This window comes from Nelumbo lutea, chromosome 3 (assembly GCF_056320005.1).
Source record: "Nelumbo lutea isolate HS-2025 chromosome 3, American lotus-T2T, whole genome shotgun sequence".
NCBI classification, from domain to species: domain Eukaryota; kingdom Viridiplantae; phylum Streptophyta; class Magnoliopsida; order Proteales; family Nelumbonaceae; genus Nelumbo; species Nelumbo lutea.
This window is the reverse complement of record NC_142686.1, coordinates 6,607,417-6,625,501: the sequence shown is the minus strand read 5'-3', so window position 1 is coordinate 6,625,501 and position 18,085 is coordinate 6,607,417.

The window sequence follows — 18,085 nt, the reverse complement described above, 5'->3', positions numbered from 1 at the left end:
TCAACTCAGCTCAGCAGCCAAAGTTCACTTTAGCTTGAGTCATCAGCCACTTGGAAGCAGACCAAATGACGAGGTACTTAGCCAAAAAATTGACCATCAACCAAAAATCAATTCATCAATTGGCGTTGTTTGTGGGAAATGCTACAAAAAGCTAAGTTCTCATCCTCCAAAAGGCTAAGTCTCTTCTTCCAGAAAGCTAAGTTCTCACCTTTTAGAAACTAAAAGCTCTCACTTTTTTTATGAACTCAAAGACTATGCAGGAAGTCGATGGTTAAAATAGCAAACTAGCGAAGACCTCCTCAGCATATAAGACTCAGTCACCTTTTCGACATGGGAAAAATCAAGGAGTGGACTGCGAGTCACTCCCAGAGCCTAAGGAATTGAAATGACGCTTACGAGCTCATCAAATTATTCATTCCGAGCCAAAAAGAGAAATCTACTCCCTTCGCCGAGTTACTTTTGGCTCGGGAGTGGGGGGCAAATGATGAGGGCGGATTTGGTCCTCCAATGATATTGTGACACATGGCACCTCAAAACAAATAGGTGACACACAGAACCACTTTGGCAACAACTTGCCTTAGCCAAGTTGATGGTGTCCCACCTAGCGGCCTAGGCGCAACCTAGTATAGGCGCGGCCTGGCCATGGCGCGAGCTGGCAGCCTAGCACAGGCATGACCTGGCAGCCTGTCACAGGCACCGACCTGGCAGTCTGGCACAGGCGCGACCTGGTGGCCTGGCACAGGCAGCGACCTGGCAACCTGACCTAGGTGCGACCTTGCGACCTAGCACATGCGCTGACTTGGCGACTTGCAAGGCGTGCTCGCCGACGAATTCAACATGCATATCCTAATACTCCCACGATCCTTGGAAGTTGGCCCATGTTCTGAATGATCCGGAGGGTGGTCAACGTGCATGGCTGTTACCTCCAGGAATCTCGAACCAATTAAACGAACTGGCATAAATCTTGGATATGGTGCATGAAGCCCACGCCAAACAATGCCTATATAAAGGCACCAACCCCAATGGCAAGCAGGCAAGCAAGTAAGCAAGTTCTAGCTCTCAAACTTTGTGATTTTAGCTCGTAGTTTACTATGAGAGTACTGACTTAAGCATCGGAGCGACCTCGTTGGGTTAGCCACCCTGGGTCCTCTGACATTTGGTTCCGTGCAGGTCTCTAAAGAGCAACGAAGCTCATCAATTCAGCTCGGCACCTGGTCAGCCCGACACCTCACAGGTAGCTCGACACCTCACAGGCAGCTCACCACTTTGTCAGCTCGGCACCTCACAGGCAGCTCGGCACCTGGTTAGCCCAGCACCTCACAAGCAGCTCGGCACCTAGTCAGCCCGACACCTCACAAGCAACTTGCCACCTGGTCAGCCCGACACTTCACAGGCAGCTCGCCACCTTGTCAGCTCGGCACCTCATAGGCAGCTCGGCACTATAGTCAACTTGCCACCTAGCCTGCCCAACTCGACTCAGCTCGGCAACCAAAGTTCACTTCGGCCTGAGTCATCAGCCACTTGGAAGCAGACCAAGTGACGAGGTACTTAGCCAAAAAATTTTCCATCAACCAAAAATCGATTCATCAATTAGCGCCGTCTGTGGGAAATGCTACAAAAAGCTAAGTTCTCATCCTCCGAAAGGCTAAGTCCTCTTCTTCTAGAAAGCTAAGTTCTCACCTTTTAGAAACTAAAAGCTCTCACTTTCTTGTTTCTATTTTTTATGAACTCAAAGACTATGCAGGAAGTTGATGGCTAACATACTAAGCAACTCTACCAACTTTATTTCAATTCAGATAAAGCCTCATCAGTCCTCTTCGCGATGTACCCTCTACAAAGATGAGCAAGTAAGCAAGTTCTAGCTCTCAGACTTTGTGATTTTTAGCTTGCAGTCTACTATGAGAGTACTGACTTAAGCATCGGAGCGACCTCGTCGGGTTAGCCACCCCGGGTCCTCTGACATTTGGTTCCTTGCAAATCTCTAAAGAGCAACGAAGCTCATCAATTCAGTTCGGCACCTGGTCAACCCGGCACCTCACAAGCAACTCGCCACCTGGACAGCTCGGCACCTAGTCAGCCCAACACCTCACAAGCAGCTCGCCACCTGGTTAGCCTAGCACCTCACAGGCAGCTTGCCACCTGGTCAGCCCGGCACCTTACAACCAGCTCGCCACTTGGTCAGCTCAGCTCCTCATAGGCAGCTCAACACTATAGTTAGTTCGCCACCTAGCCTGTCCAGCTCGACTCAGCTCAGCAGCCAAAGTTCACTTCGGCCTGAGTTATCAGCCACTTAGAAACAGACCAAATGACAAGGTACTTAGCCAAAAAATTGTCCATCAACCAAAAATCGATTCATCAATTTGGATTTGTTGCTAGTAAAGGAAGTCAATAAAGGTAAATTTGGATTTTAAAAAATTATGTCACATGTATGTAGAATTACAAGTTTTGACGGAAGATTATAAAGTTACAAAAACTTCCTAAAAGTTTGTAACAATCATAAAGTTCTCCTCTATAGTTTTAATTTAGCAAAAACCTTTTCAAAACTCTTAAAAATTTGATAAAAACCTCCCTTCTCTTACTAATTCAGACGGACCAATGCATAAAATTTTCCAAATATCCATTTTACAAATAAATGGATGCTGAAATAACTAACCGATGAATACTAGATTATGCCGATCAAAAATGGTCATCAGTGAAAAACAGTTGCCAAAAAATAGACATTATTCTCTGGCAAAAGGGAATATTCCAAGCAATGGCCATTATTATTCCCTGCTTCTAACAATAACCTCGCAAAATCCCCAAGCTTGTGTAATCCTTACCAGCGGTGTTTTCTCCGAAGCGCAGTGGGTGCACTTACGGACCCCTGACGATAGTGACGCTATCGCCAACTGCTTTGTTGTGATGAGAAGCCGATGAACTCTCTTTACCCAACCTGGACTTGCCGGTCACCGAAATGTTAGATTCTAGCAAGGAAGTCCAGTCGATGTGAGTCGAAGTTGCTCTTGATCGTTTGCTCCTAGCCCGGCCGGGAACTGAAGTGTCTGAACGGAAGTTTGTGGTTGCCCCCTTCGACCATTTCCAAGATGACATTTCAATTGGAGCCTTCCATGTCGTCAAGAGCAGCATCATTGTGGTCAACTATATATGCAATCCATAAAAAATGGTAACATATTTGCATTTACAATTTTGCAATTTAGGCTACTTTTGGAAACAATGCAAATAAGTGTGAATACAAATATGTAAAGTGTAAACGATTCATATATAGATTGTAAAGTTTGATTATTTTTGTATTGACAAATTTACATTTTTACCAAATAGACTTTTAGTTGTAATGGATGGAAACATTAATTTCAATAAAACATATGCTTTTTTTTTATCAAAAACCCACTTAAATGCAAATTTACTTCATTTTTATTGATGTACTTTTGGCTGTGTTTGGTTGCAATGCAAATGCAAATATGTATATTACATATTTACTCATTTTTAGGTTCATGAATGCAAACATGATTCACATTTTAAACCATTTTCGCATTCATCTTATTTGTTTGAAAAGTGCAAAAGTGTGGGCCTATCATTAAATGCTCCAACTATCTTATGCTCCAATGCATTAACTTTGGTCAAAAAATTAATTATCAAAAGAACATAAAATTGTATAAAAAAAATAGGTACAATAATGTTCTCTTCTCATAATACATAAGTGTCAAAAAAATACATTTTTGTTCTTATAGTCATTACTTTTTACGTTTCAAACAAACGCTCACAAATACGAATCATGGTACATAAATACCCCGATTCGACATTTGTATCGCAAATAAACGGAACCTTTACATCTTGTTATTAATGTAAATATGCATTGGTCTTTTATTTATCAATGCATAAATATAATATTACCAAATACAAACAAAAATGTACCGGAGTACAAATTTACCCTGAAATGATATTTACACTTCATTTGCATTATTTCCAAATGCAGGCTTAACAGAAATTTACCCTTAACCATATGTTACTATGGTAATGGATTTAATCAAACTGCAGTTGATTGGAAAAGATGATGAGCTACTTCCAATAGGCGTGACATATAAAAAGAAAAAAAATAAAAGTAGGCGAGATTGCAAATCTGACTCTACACGCGTCAAATCGATTCCTTTTATAGGCCAACACCACCCAATCTTACCAACCGGACCAGGCAATACTTAACAGATAACACCGTTATACCAAGGTGACGACTGACTTGTGGAGAAAACTAGCTAATCCCTTAATCCTATTCCTGATTTGATAGATTTCATTTCTCGACGCAAATCAAATATTTGCCACATGGCAGTGAGGGCCAACAATGACGGCGAAGGTTAGGATTGACGGGAGGGGTTCGAGGAAAACTTTGGCTGTTTTGGTAACCTTCTCACAGATCCATCCGTTTGATAATGGTTGAAGTCGATTGCAAAGTAAAAAGTCATTCACTTCAGCTACTTTCGGCTTTTATTAAATGGATGGATTTGGGCATACGGGTGGATTTATGCATCCGCATTTGGCTCAAGAAATGTTATGTTTAGGCTCCATTTGTATACGTGGGAGGATGGTCGAGTATATTTTGCATCGGTTTTTGGAATTTTGAATTTACACCGATAATGAGATAAATGTTCAAACTTGCATTCGATGCTGCGTTTGTTTTTCTGTAAATGCAAATCGATGTAAAATTTTATGTCAATTTGTATTTGTATATGTTTGTTTTTAATGTAAATAAGAACCGGTGTAAAACTCTACTTTATCCATATTTTAACATGTTTGTTTTCAGGTAAGATTTACATAGAAAATCAATATAAACCTCCTCATCGGTTGAGTTTTCCCTCAATAATTGATGAAAATAATACATCAATTTTATTATTGCATTTAAAAAATTTTAACGGTTCACTAAAATTTTAAATCCATTGGCATTGAGCTTTACATCGATGAAATTTACACTGAAAACAAACACAGGATAAACCAAGTCCAGAATTTGCATCGCGTTTCAACTTTTCTTATGGAAAGCTTATAATACCAATCAATGTTTTAAAAATAAATAATCCACAAATGAAATCACTCTCTTTCGGTGTGACTCGTCAGTGATTTGGGTTCAACGGGTTGACTTGTCTATGCAGTCAAGTTGGTAAGTGGTGCATGTTCTTGGCTCTTGGGCTCCAATGATGAGGGGTAATTTGGGTCTCCAATGATATTACGATACATGGCATTATACAACAACGAAGTGACACATTGGCACCATGTAAGCAAACCCCAAGAGCACTTCGGACAATTCACAGCTTCATCGATGACCTCGATACCACTTTGGTAGGCCGAAATGTGAACAACTAAGCTAGACCTCAAGTTGGCGTAAAAGGTGACTTGCTTCCACCGATCTAACATGACTCTGGTTAGCGACCTGCCTAACATGCCAAGCGACCTCCCCCCTAAGCGGACTATTGCCTCTGAATTCCTTAGGATCACAACACCACGTTGGAAGAGCTGGTTATCAACCCACTTGCTTCAAGTGGGATTGGATAAACATTACCTACTTACACGGAGTTCACCCCGGGCATGAAACCACCTCCAAACTAGATAAGCCACAGATCTCGGATGGGTTTCAAGAGGCTCATGGTAGCTCACCTATATAAGAGTTTCACCTCCAACCTCATAAGGTACGTGCGATTTAGCACTCAAGCTCTTTAGCTCTCTCTTGTTTTTTAGATCTCAGAAAACTCTAGTTCACTAACTTAAGCATCAAAGTGCCCACACCGTGTAAAGTAGCCTGGGTACTCTAATCTTTTCTCTTTTTCCTTACAGCTCGACCAAGTGACCTATCTAGTTTGGCATCTGAGTTATTCTCCAGTAGGGAGCTACCAGATCACGCACCATCAATTGGCATCGTCTATGGGAAATCCTATACAAAAGTCATACTCTCACACTTCCTTTACAAGTACGTCTTCAATGACATCTTCCAACAACACTCCAGTCAACAACCTCGTTAACAACAACTCAGTCACAGGGGCAAGACCAACCCGTTGTGCACCTTGAGATCCCCTATGTAACTATTGGAAAGTTTTCCGTGCCCCTAAACCTACTATGCATCCCCATCATGCAGAATCCCAACTTTCCTCTACCCAACGTGAATAGGCCTCTCCTGCCAATCGAGCCCTCATCAGTTCCTGTCGAGATCGATGCACACCATTTCAATGAGTTGATGCAATACGTCCATGAGATAAACCTATAAATGAGAACATGGGAAGGACATTTTGCCACCCTCCATTTCAATGAGTTGATGCAATACGTCCATGAGATAAACTTGTAAATGAGAACATGGGAAGGGCATTTTGCCGCCCTAGAAAGGATACAACAACAACAACAACAACAACAACAACAACAATAGTAGTAGTAGTAGCAACATCGGTGAGATTAGGCCGCTAGACAGAATGCTAACCAAAACCAGAACTAGAACCAACAGCCCGACAATGAAAATCAGAACCTAGTACCTAACCCATCTCGTCACTCCGACAAGCAGAACCAGGTCCCAGTCGAGGAGCTAAGCTGGGCCATAGTACCAATCGGGACCGAAGCCACCAGCTTGACCAAAGGGTCACGAAGAAGGCGCCGTAGACGCACACATCGCGCCCTAGGAATAAGCCACCTTGTTAGCATAACCAGTGTCTCAAACTTCACCACTAACTGTTGAGATCCTCATGGCCCCACAGTTGAAAGACTTCAAGGCCCCTAACCTGGAATCCTATAACGGGAACAACTGACCTGATCAACCACCTTGACAGATTCTAGGCCCTGATGCAACTACATGGGGCAAATGATGCAAGCCTTTGCATCGCCTTCCCGATCACCTTCAAGGGCATAATTCGGATGTGGTATTTGGGGTTAGCCACGAGCTCCATCAAAAGTTGAAACCAATTCGTTGACCTGTTTACTACACACTTTGCTACAAATAAGCGATGCCCAAAGTCCGCGACCTGACAAGAAGCTCCGAGATTACATCAAATGGTCCAACTTGGAGTGACTTCATATTCCCAACCTCGACCCAATCGTCCAGCTCACTACAATAGTCAACAACGTCCGACATCCTAACTTGTGCTAGGAGGTCGACTTGAACACTCTGGCCTCTATGGTGGAGTTCCTCAACCAAGAAGCCAAGAAGCACTCGGATCCTACTTGGAGTTGAGCGGCAAACAGAAGAGGTCAAAAGACAAGATAGGGAGCAGCAAACAGCGACGCAAAAGCAAGTCACCAAGGCGCAGCAGGTCCCCCACAACCGTCACAACAGGTCATCGCGGAGAAGAAGTAGGTCTCCGTATAGAAGCAGCAGATCCTCGAGTCAATGTTCTCGCACCCTCGGACCAGAATCACAACTACACTGCATTGAACGTGAAGAAGGGGGAAATTCAAATGTAGATAAAGATGACAGAGTATGTTAGATGGCCACTGAGGTTTGTTATAACCTCAAGGACGAAATTGAGAAGCTGATCTGTCGAGGTAATTTGAAGCAATTCATCAAGCGGGAGGACCGAGCCGACCTACCAACAAGGCAAGAGAAGTGCCACAATCGAACAAGGACCAAAACAAAGACTAGCCTCCTCGAGACCCACAACTAGAAGAGCAATCCATCCGTGGTGTTTTTAACATGATCACGGGAGGGTCCATAATGGCAAGATGCAGCACATTGGCGGGAAAAAACTCAATTCTGAAACTCAATGGAACCATTGATCAATGATCTTGGTTGCTTGGTTGCTTGGTTGAAGTAAAATGTTCAAGCACAAAGTCATTGGCCAACAATTTATTTTTTAAATTTAAAGAATATAGGAGGGAAAATCGACCACAGGGTAGTCATGGGTTTTAAAAAATTATATATGCCACATGGTCTCACATGTGAACAGGTTATGGTGAAACACTAATAAATGTTAGCAGCAAAGGAGGACTTAGCCAATTATCAAAAAAATTAGAGATACTTTAAAACAATATATAAATAGTAGGGGTATAGTTATCAATTTCTTAAAGCTTAGGGGTACTTGAAGAAATTTTCCGGAAATGAAAAACAGTCCTTGAATGATCCTAGCACCATAATGATAGACATGTTGATTGTACTAACAAGGCTTTGTTTTTTTTTTGTTTTTGTTTTTTTTTTTTTTAATTTCAGGCTGACGTTTAACCTAATTTCTTGTCAGCATGGAATACTCTCACACTTGTTGCCCTTGATTCAAGGAGAAAAAGAAGAACTCTTTAATTTTCATGTGGTTCACATTTTTTTATATTGCCACGGTGGATTTGGAGTAATAAAATTCAGCCTTTTTAGGCCTCTTTATTTTTCGGTAAGTTATTTACCCAGATAAATATAATTACCTGGGTAAGTTTTCCTTGAGAAATACTTATCCAAGTAAGTGTATTTATCCATTTTCTTTTATTTCTCAAGTAAAAAAAAAGGAAATGACAATTTTAACTATAAAAATCTATTACTAAAATGGGTATTTTTGTTCCATTCAAGTATTGAAAACTTACCCCTCAAGTGGAAAAGTTATTTATCCATCTAGAAGATGGGTATCACTTACTGACCTGGATAAGTGATACCTAGAAAAATAAACTTTCCCTGGTCCTTCTCACATTAATTTGAAAAAATATCATGGGATTCTTGGTCAATAGAAACTAAAATCCCATTAATCTATTTTCCCCCTCTCAAAATCCAAAAAAAGAACACCCCCTTGATGACACAAAACATGATAACATCTATAATTTTTTGGCTGAATTCAGTTTGGGGCATATCCGATTCAATCCAAGTTATCCAACAAAAATCCGACATGTTCAAGTGATTCAAGTCCAATAAGAATCCATTGGATTTTACAAATTATGGTTTGAACGTGATCTTTAAAGTTAATGGATATCCCATTCAAATCCAATGCTATGATATTTATATTTTTAAACATTTTATAATATTATAACAAATTGACGCATCTGAATTGGACCCAATAAGTTAATGGATCGAATTTTCATGATATGATTCATTTCGTTTAAATTTAATGAATATCTGAATCTGGCTCTTATCAAATCGGATTAAGATTTGAATCAGATTAGATCCCTAGGAAACCTTTGACTATTGGGATAAAAAAAAAAAAAAAAAAAGTGCTAGATTGTTTTGGGAGCCTCCAACGCATATACAATTAAGGGGGATGTTCTCTTTTTTATATTAATTTAGTAAAAAAGACAAATAAATACCTGAATCGGGTAGCGTGCCAAGTGCAAGAAAGAAGCCACAAAACAGCCCAAACTGTTTTTCTCAAACATCAGAAGTTTTTCCCCTAGGGATAGAGATGTAATCAGCATTTTGTGGTAAGGCTTGATTTTTTTTTTTCTTTCTTTTTATTCCAAGCTAACTTTTGAGGTTTGACCTTGTTACTTGTCAATATGGAATGCTTCCACGCTTGATTTTTTATTTTTATTTTTTGGTAGAAAGAGAAATTCACGCCTGCTTCCTTCTTCAAGGAGCAAAGATACATAAACTCTTTTCCATGTGATTGACATGGTGGATTTTTTTCCTTTAAAAGCTTGCCGTGTTGAATTTGGAGCAATAAAAATACATTCTTTCAATGGCAAAAAAAATATGTAAACTGCGTTTTGGGGTTTGTGATTGATTTTCTTCCCATAAAAAATCAACTCATTAATTCCACAAGAATGGGAATAATTAAATTACTGTAATTTGAGTATTACTGTATTAGGATTTAGGGGTGATCATGGGATGGGTTCAGGCTTGGCCTGGCCCAAACCTTAGGCCTGAAATATAAGCTTGGGCCTGAGCCAAATTGAATTGGGTTTTGGGCCTATGGCATTAAATTATAAAAACTTATATATTTTAAATATTTTATTATATATAATAAAATTATAAATTATTTTGAAAATTGAAATTGAAAAATAAAAATTTGTAGGCAAAATCTAATAAAACAAAAAACTTGAACTAGTGATAAAGCGATGCATTAAAATTCAATTTTTCATATTATTAAAGTCTTTAATGATATGTACATCTTGTAAAATGTTAACTAATGAAAAGTAAATAAATAATGTGAGTGATTGAAACTTGATTTAATGTGTAACAAATATTTAAAATGCAGCAAAAATTGGGAAGCACTTCTAGTGTTGCATGATCACCCAACTTACATAGTAGTATTGTGTTAAATAGACGAATTTATAGCTTGACAATCAAAGTTGTGCATCAGTGAATTATGAAAATGAAAATTTTTCATAATAATAGTTAACCAAGTAAGATTTTGATCTATGCATAGTTTTGGGATTTGTTGGGGCAATTTGCATTTTCACAAACCTCCTATGGCCTTGCTCTTGTGGCCAGTCTTGCAGTTGAGGCCTTAAGGGAGTCAGTCATTTTGGTGAAATGATCTCTATATCGAGGCAGATGTTCTCCGTTTTAGGCTTTTAGCATCTCATGATTTTTACATTCGGTGCCCATAATTACATTTTTTAGGGTAAAATATAAAACTCTCCTTTGAGGTTTCTTATAATCATAAAAAAACTCCTTTGAGGTTTCATTTTCACACACAAATAAAAAACCTCCTCTGTAGTATTGAAAAAAGCTGCAGTTTCTCCGAAAACTTTGGTCAAATGCTACCCTTATACCTATCCATTTAGATGAAAAATTACTAAAATATCCTAAATAACTTTTCAGTTTTCGCTTTTAATTAAAAAATTCTCCTAGTTAAATTAAAAATAATAAAGTAATTTTACTCTATAAAACGTTAGGTTTTGTGAAATTTAGAATATTAGGACAAATCTGGCATTTTGATTTAGCCCAATCAGTTTGGGTCCATCGGGTTAGTTGGGTTGGACACAACCCTAAACTGCTAACTGCAGTTTTTTGTAAAAGTAAAACCTTAGGGGATAATTGTCATAAACTTCAGGGTAGGACTTTATATTTTATCCTTTTTATACAGCAAGTTTAGTTTATTATGATATTGTCTTTTTCACCTACTTGTTGCCTGTATTCACTAACATTGTAACCTAAGCAAATGAAATTAATTCATATTTAGGCTTAAATAAAGTTAATCGAGGAAATAAACTATGAATAATTGAAAATTATAATAAATGTCTTATATTTTTGCTTAAAAAATATAAAATATTATATATAATATATCTTTTATGTATTATATAATAATATTGATATAGCTCATCGCATATAGTTGGGACATGACATGGATGGTGATGACAATAATATATGGAAAAGTTTATGCTGCAAGGAAGACATGTTACATAAGATCTTTGAATTAAAACCCTCCTTTAAATTTTGTATAATAGATATTGTGGGTCCGACTGGGCTTCCAAGTTGGCCTCTAGAAATTATTCATCTAGCCAGTTGTGTATTTAAAGGGTTCGACTATGATGACATAAGACCAGAAAATTTTACAACCAATCAACCAGCATCTTAAAAATAGCAATCAATGAAGTGGGTTTTGATCAAAATTCATGAGGATTATGATTGGTCAAAGCCTTTGCAGTATAATGTATTTCCTATATCATAGAAACAGGGGTTCTATGTTTAACTGAACGTTACATGCTGACATGCAGCATTAAAAAAAAAAAAATCAACACTGCAACAGATATTTTCCTTTCTTTTTTCTTGTTTTTTTTGTTTCTCCTCTCTTTGGACAATGGATTACAAACTGCATCTATATGGACCACAAAACATTGGTCAAATGAATTGACAAACACGGCAAGTAAATGGTCATCTAATGTTTTCGATAAGCCTTAACATTGAAACGCGGAAATCAATTGGTTTTACTTATTATTATAATACTAATCATGAACAATAATAAAGAAATGAGTCATACAACTCTAAAGGAGTCGCTTTAAATTTCTTAAACTTAAAGCATCTAAAATGGTGCTAATTATCGATTGGGTTGTGAATGTGATCAGTCCTTTTACATACCCTTCCTGGCTGGCCCAGTGAGATGAAAGGCCCAGCTTGTCATTTCTCATGTATTACTCCATCTGTATCACTGTATGTATGGACAGCTTGGCCCTGGGATTCTTGCGACGAGACAAACTCGGCATTGAAAATGGAAATCTACAATAATGTAAACTTTATTCCATGTATTTCACCTATCACCGACTCTGAAAATCAAAATGTATCATACCATACAGTGCGATACATATCAAAACTTTCTTAGAATTAAAAGTACGTGCAACTCCTTGCATTTATAGTGATATTAGTACAAGATATGTTCATAATGTGTGACTAGATGAACGTGACTAGCAATGTGTATAGTGATCAGTAGATTAGAATTTCAATACAAAGATGGCTTGTGTAGTTATAGTTCATTCTTATATCATAAATTTTCAGGTATTAGCATTTGCTTAAAAAAAAAGGAAAAACAGTAATTAATGAGTCATTGTAGGGCTGCAAACGAGTCGAATCGAATTCGGTAAGAGATATATCTTATTCGATTCGATATTAGTTTTTACTAATTCGAATCCATTAATAATCCGACGGATTTTATAAAACTTGATTCTAATTCGATCCGTTATTCTAAACGGATATCCAATTCGATTCCAATTTGATCCGATTGTTAACTCTTGAGATTTTTAGCTACATACAAATGAAAAAAAAAAAGTCACTTTTTCACCAAGTACCCAGACCTATTTTAGGCTAAAACCTGCCATTACCTATGAAATTTTCTCAAATAATACAGGTATACATGTGAACAAGAAATCCTAAAAAGTATTAAAAAAAATCATCACAAGAAAGATGGAATAACTTGTGAAGTACAATAAAAGCCATTAGATTTGATCATAATCATGACAATCTATACTATGTGCATCCATGTGATGCATAAATCAGAAAATATGGCCAGAAAATCACTTTAGATTGGCTGAGCTCCTCTGACACAGTAAAGGCCATTGGATCTGAAGAGATCATGATGTTTGATTTGTTGATTATTAAATCCAAATACTCTTGAAGTATCCACAACTAATTCAGTAATTCCCATACAAAACACTGAATTATCCATAAAAAAACTGTCATAACGGCGTAACCTGTAAAATCTTCTCACAATCTAAAAAATTATCAAGAAATCATCATAAAACAATTAATCTTTTAAGCAAGTATCCAGCCCTATTTTTATCCAAAAACCTATCATAACTAGCCATAACCTGTGAAATTTCTCAAAAAATACAAATATGTAATAAATCAATAACAACCATCCATCATTCAAAAGCCTGTCACAACCTGTCATCACACTCACCACAATTTTTTATTTCTTTTCCATTCAAAACCAAACACCACTAATCCACCATTCAGTCCATAACTCCATTTAAAGCTAGTCAATGTTTGTTGGCGAGAGTCCTTGGACCTACACCTTTTTACAACACATCTAGCAATATGATTCTTTAAGTGTGTTGTTCCACTAGAACTTGCCCTCACAAATGTTTGTTTACAATGCTTACAAACAGCTTGCTCTTCCCCAGATGGTTTTCTAACCAAATCAAAATCTTCTTATACTGCATAAGTTCTTTTCATCTTCTTAATAACATTGGAAGATGAATTTTCTACAATCACATTCTCATTATTACTAGTTGCAACAGCATCACTGGATGTATTACTACTAGGAGCATTCATCTTCAATTTCAACCAATCTGAAACAATGTGAAAATCATCTTTAAGAATGAATGCATGATAGGATGGTAATATAAATAAATTATATAAACACTATTAAAATTCATAAAATATACGTTTCAGATTTGAAACTCATCTTCCATTCTTTACATGGAGTTTCAAATCTGAAATAAATCACCATGTTCAGATATTCTTTTATTTTAAAATGCAATATATATATATATATATATATATATATTAAGGGAATCCACCTGTGTATAATGCATATATTAAGCTCTAAGCATCAATAATAGCTACTGTACTAAAATTCTAAATACAAGAAGAGAAAGAGAGTTGCAACAACCTAGTAAAAGCCGAAACTTTGGAGTGGAAGATGGTTGCAATGAATGACCCTCCTGACTCCCTTTTCTGAGTTTGAATGGTTGAGTGCAAGAGTGAGAAAGGTAGCGGAAGAGGGAGATGTCAGGTACTCAGATGCATTGGTTTCCAAAGACCATAGCAGTGACAGTGAAAAGAGGGCGATGCCACCGGTGGTGACGAGTAAACAACAACCGCTCAGCCGTCAGTGATGATAACGAAAGAGGGTGATGCCGCCGGTGATGGAATAGCAGAACCACTCAGCCGCAAGTACGCAGAAGATGAAAAGACAGTTTCTCAACCACTCAACGCTCGAAAATGTAAAACAGCGGCAACGTTGGCAAGCCGACAACTAGAAAGTCGGAGAGACAAAGACTAGGCACTGTCGCACCAGCACCGAAGAGGAAGACTAAAGTCTGGAGATTTGCAAGTATATAATACAATTTAAACCTAGTTAAAAATAAATAAAAGCACGTACTAGTAAACATGGGCATTTTTTAAACCGTTATAATTTATAAGTGCGTAGTTTCTGAACAGTTTTTTATTGGTCAATTTTTGAAGTGAGTATAAATGATATATATGCCCTCTTTTTATACCCATTGTGTGCTTAGACAAAAAGGTAGAAAATGTTCAATGAAAATTCCAAAAAAAAAGGAAAATTTTGTTTTTTTATAAATAATATATATATATATATATATAATCGGGTCACGATGGATCAAATTGGTCGATGCTCGAATTTGATCCGTTAAATAAACAGATCAACTTTTTCGATCCGATCCGATTTGTTAAGTTCAAGAGGGTATCTAAATCTGCCTCTTAACGGATCGGTATCAGATTCGGATCAAATCTTATTCGACTTATTAGCATCTCTAAGTCATTACTTAATGGCTTTCAGCTCCTTACAAAGACAAAACCCAAGCCAACGATGAGGGTAATGACCCGAGTTTGAGAATTCCTTCAAGGAGTGATTACTACTGAATGTTGACTTAGGTGGTGTTCAGTAGTGCTGAATCGACCTCCAAAGACCAAAACCTTTACTTTTCGACGCTTCGAGGTCATTCGACAGCACCTCCGAACTCATCCTCTGGAATCCGAAAATTCCTCCGAATCATTGAGCGTGTCTATTACCTTCGAACACATTCAGAAGTAGCGGATGATATTTTGTTCCCCAAAATACCAATCCATCTTTTCTTCTTCTTCCCTCATCTTGTTTCTCCCCCCACCGGTTGACTTCTTTTGTAACAACGGTCGCCATTTGTCTTGTAATATCCTATTAAGGATATCGCTTCTTCTTCTTTCACTATAGTGATTCCGATGAACAGAGGACCGATGTACCAAGATCGGCCATTGCCCTCTATAACAGCCTAACAATGATCGTCTTATGTTCTCCCATCTCTCCTTCTTTTTCTTCTTCACAGCGATGAACAGAGGAGCAACAAAACTAGAATCGTTGACGATCTCTGTTCTCTATAACATGCATGGAGAAAGTTAAAAAAAAAAAAAGAAAACAATAACCAAATAAAAGCAAGAAGATGAGGGACAATGAGAATGAGAACAAGAATCAGGTAAAACAAATGAGAGATGGGAAGGGGAAGAGGAGGAGTGGCATTGTTCTTACCATCGCTGTTCGTGAAAGTAGAGTGGATGTGCCCCTTCAAAAACAAAAGCAATTTATTTTTTGAGACTCTTAACTTATGTGTGCCTCTATCAAATATTAATAAAAAATGATTGATCCCCAACCCTCTTTTCCTTCTTCACGCCATTAAAGCTCCATTTTTTTTGTTGCAACGTTAAACTCCATTTTAACCTTTTTTCTTATTTATATTTTCTCCTTTTCTCTTTCTTTATAATTCTAATATTTTCTATAAAAATTAAGATGATATTTTTATTAATAATTTACTGATTTTTAAAATTTTTCATCATTTTCATTTATTGGTTAACCATTTAATAACGTCTTGTATTTATTTCATGGTGTTTAGTTATTTTATTTAAAATGGTTGAATATTTTAATTATTATTAATAGTATATTTAATATTTTTTATTTATTGGTTAAGAAAATTTTGATATTTTACACTTTTAAATAATAAAGGTAAATTTTATATCTTGCATTATTTTTTGTCAGTATTATTATATTATTAATATTATTTTATTTTATACTTATTTTATATTATTTATTATTTTTATAATGTTAATCTTTTTATTACTCTTTTAATGTGTGTTTTAATCATTTTCGTTTATTTTTTATTTGAATAACAACTTTGAGGGGTATATTTGTAAAATAAATAATTTTCAGACATTCAGATTACAAATAATTCCACTACATTTAGATGTTTGTAAAAGTGGAAAAGCAAAATTTTCATTGAATACTTTCAGAGCTTTTTCAAAGGTGTTTTTTGCTTTTCAGACTTCAGACATCAGATTTACTGAACGCCACCTTAGCTTAGCTAATTAGCTACAAGCCTCAGCCCTCAAGTTCTCCACCATCTCAGCGCAGGTTTCATTTGTGCATGTTGAGAGATTCCAATGTATTGATAATATGAAGAGCTGGCATGGGTAAAAGAGGCTTTTTGATGATTCTACTAAAATTACTTTCGTAAGGGAGGTTTTAATCCTTTTCTAATAGAGAGGGAGGTTTTAGCATTTATCACAGACGTCAATGAAGGTTTAAGTCATTTTCCCTTTATATATATGCACAGTAGTTATTTTACATATATAATAAAATTTTAACCAACTCGAATATTAGTAAGATCATATGAGGTCATAGCCACATCCAATCCTATTATTGGAAGGATGCAAATACTAAGGTCTCAAGTTAAAATAATAGAATCGGACCCCCAAAAAAAAGAAAGAAAGAAAAAGAAAAGAAAGAATCGGACGTTACACTGGGTTTAGGGCTTTAAGTCCATTGGGCAACCCTATAGCTTGTAAATCAGAAAAATTAAACAGTCACCCGTTTGAATATTTCATGGCTTCATGTACCTCATATGGAGGAAAAGAAGAAAACAGCATCTTTCTCGCTTTGGCTGTGAGGATAAGGTAGAACATCTTTTGCAAATGTTGAGTTGTATAGCCAACCAGAAGGCTAGTAGCATCATAACATTCTTCGACACACCAAAGCATTCAAGTGCAGTTTTACAACATGTATGAGCTGATGAAAGGGTGCAAATTGAGCGGGTTGAGCCGGATTTAAGGCCGGACTGAGTGTAAAGTCTAGCCTAATCTATTATCTATCAAACCCAGCCCATCCAGACTGAAAATTGACATACTGCAGTTGGGTAGGGACCTGGGGCTGGGCTTGGATGGACCATTACGTCTAATGCATTAAAAAGTGCATGAACTGATGAACTATTTTGTATAATAGCATAGAACAGAACACTACAAAAGTTTTGGTGGACTATTTGATGGGCCAGGTAGAGGCTAACAGTATTTTGATGCAAAAGCTGATTCTAGGAATTTACATATTAGGAAACCTGTTTGGACCAGTTTTGGGTCAATAAATTGGGCCTTGCTGACATGTCTAGGGCTGCTGAGCCCACTGGTCTGCTTGGCTCGGCGACATCCCTGGCATTGACCAAGCCGGGATCCGGTCCATAGGAAGGATATTCATTATCCCTTATCCATCTATACGTATGAATGTCACATATGGACATCCTCCCACATCAAAGCAGCCTTGACGTCAAATGAACATGGGTTAGCACGTTGGGACAAGAAAGCCTCACCCTCTAGTATTGTTGAAGGAAATGGGTTGGGGTATTCTCCCAACAAAATCTATTCCAACACGCTTTCAATATATATCTTCACATCTCACCATGATAACGGAGTCCGGATCTCCTGACCATAATAACTCTGCCACGTTTACCCACATAACACCATGGTCGCACACGATGAACATTCCATCCATCTACATAGTATTATGCATCACGAGATGTTTTCAATACACGAAAGTAGTATGTTGTGGGTAGACATGGGCAGGAGATCTGGAGTCATGATCATGAGTTTGGATCACATGTCAGTAAAATACATTCATATACTCTACCAATATTATCAAACACTGCACATCTCATGCATGATGAGTCCTATTTTTATGGTGGC